Below are 2,744 nucleotides of genomic sequence, written 5' to 3'. Positions count from 1 at the left end.
GAACGATGAGTGAAGTACAGATCGGAAACAGAGTTGGCTTCTGATTTGGGTGAATCAGGTTTTGGTTGTTTGTCATCTTTCGCCGTGAAAGCTGGAAGGATTTAAAAAGACTATACGAGATGAATAAAGTAGAGAACGAAAAGGAAAAATATCCATGAACCATTCCTGCTCTAATACCATATAATCACAGTAGTGAATATGGATAATATGATTCCAAGGCTGAAATTGATTTCTTTATTGAAAGCTATGAAATATATATACAAAAGCTAAAACTATACACAATCACATAATTAGGAAACACAACCTAGACAATCAATATTTTCCGATCTATATTGATATGGAATTAATACTGACACTTAGGAAAAAGATACCAAGAAAAGCTTTCCTTTCTAACATTTTTCTTTCTTGTTATTTATTTCAACCAAAACATGAACTAAGCATTTATGGATGGGGATTGGTTAAATGTTGGGTTTGGAGCATATGAACACTTCAAATTGCGGTTTTTAATTGCTAGACTAATTAATTATGAAACATATGAATCCTGTGTTTAATGTCATTGCTTGACTGATCACCTTGCATCATCGAGTTAGCTCTTGGAGTCAAGGCATGCCTTAAGGTAGCCACTGACTTTCAAGTATTATTATTGAAAAGTGTTTTAGAGAAAAGTGTCTTAGAGAAAAGTGTCTTAGAACTGAAGATTTGTAATTATGAATTGAGAATCAGATAGAATACCAACTAAACTTCTATGCAATTTAACAATCTTGAACCAAATAGAGCTTTTATCTATGTGTTAATCGAGAGATATAACTCACGTATTTAGGGAGTAAGCTTCTTAAAATGAGAGAGAGAGAGAGAGAGAGAGAATAAGTAAAAATCCGATTATGCATTCACTTAGTTGTTTTACTGATAGTTGTCGCAAATGAAGGGAATTTTTGTGAGAACCAACTGAAGTCCAACTCAAAACCACTTTCTTATTCAGTAAAAGTCCAAGCTTTGTTTTGCTCCTTGGGTTTTGCCCCTCAATTCAGATAATTCATTAGTAGTTAATTAAAACCTAATCACCTTTTTGATAGTTCCCTTAATAGCAATCATGTTAATGGTACTTAATCTCTTAGTTCCTTGGATTCTATACTTGTATTTACTATGAATTACTTGATTTGACACCATATACTTACATATAGATTTAGGTGGTGTGTGCACCCCTATCAAGTTTTCCTGCCATCATTGTATAACTTAGCAGCAGTGATATCACTGTTCGGTTAGGTGCTATGATATTGGATTTTTTTAATTGTTTTATTTCACACATTATCTTATTGTTTCTTCTTCCATTATAGGTGTTTCCACAAGGACAATTCTAAAACCCTTTCACCCAAAATCGAACACTCAAAGACTGTGAAAAGACTAGTCGACGTGCACATAATAGGAGAACTATTAGACATTATATTTATAGTAAATGTTGATCCTCTCTCATTGATTTGATGATAATCCTTTTTACCTATTACGAAGTATTATGTTTCTGTTCTTTCAATTCTACCGATCATCACTGAGTCTGTTCAGTGATCGCTGAAACATGTATTGTAAATCCTACAACGACAGCAATACTTCAAAAAGACAAAACTCATACCAAAGAACCTTCAGTGAAAGTCGAAGACTAAGACTAAAGATTAGAGATTGGCGTGTTCATGATCTGAAGCGGCAATCAGTGATTACAACCTAGTCAACATATGTGGGAAGACTACCCAAGCCTCAATAAATACTGAAGAGACTTTCATTGTTATTCCAGCATTCAGCGATCAAATTAAGCTTGTTGTGCAAAATTATTTTTGCCTTGTCCCTCCACACACAAAGGACAAATCCATACCCTTTCTAGAGTATAGTACGGTACAGAGCCGACTAGTTGACTCTATTACCCACCAACTTCACGAAAGGATGTCAGCTCATGAATAGGCATTTGTACTATTCACTGTAGCAAAGGACAAACTTTCTTTAAAAGCTTGATGCGTGTTCAAACCCTACTGCGTTACATTAAATGTGCATTTCATGCAATGTGTATAAATAGATGAGTGTTTGTTGATCTTCTCTCTCAGTGATTTGATGATAATCCCTTTTTCTTTTCGATGTATTTTAGTTTCTGTATTTTCAGTTCCAGCGATCAATACACTGAGCATGTTCAGTGATCGCAGAAGAACTCGCTTTGTAAATCATTCAGAGACAACGATACTTCAAGAAAACAACACTCACACCAAAGATCCTTCAGCAAATGTCGAAGACTGAAACTGAAGATTAGAGACTGGCGCGTACGTGATCTGAAGCGGTATTCAGTGATTACAAGTCTGTCTAACTATGTGTGAAGACTGCTCTAGCTTCAGCGAATGATGATGAGACTTTCAGGTCGTTCCAGCATTCAGCAATCAAAAGAAGCTTGCTTAGCACGATTGTTGTTGTTTTGTCCTTGCACACACAAAAGGACAAACCCACCCTTACCAAAGATAGTACGGTACGGAGCCGATTAGTTGACTCTTTGTCCACCACCTTTACGTAAGGATGTCTGTTCAAGAATAGTGCTTTTGTACTATTYACTGTAACAAAGGACAAGCCTTCCTGTTAAGGCTTGACACGCACTMTATAACCTACCATACTGCATTAAATGGACATTTAATGCACTGGGTATATATAGAAGTGTTTTCTTCTCCATCCAGAGTGCGCGCATCACTCTCCTCCCTCATTCTTACTTCAAGCTTCTT

The sequence above is a fragment of the Cynara cardunculus genome (genome assembly GCF_001531365.2).
Source record: "Cynara cardunculus var. scolymus isolate 2C chromosome LG 5, CcrdV1, whole genome shotgun sequence".
NCBI classification, from domain to species: domain Eukaryota; kingdom Viridiplantae; phylum Streptophyta; class Magnoliopsida; order Asterales; family Asteraceae; genus Cynara; species Cynara cardunculus.
This window is presented reverse-complemented; position numbering follows the sequence as displayed.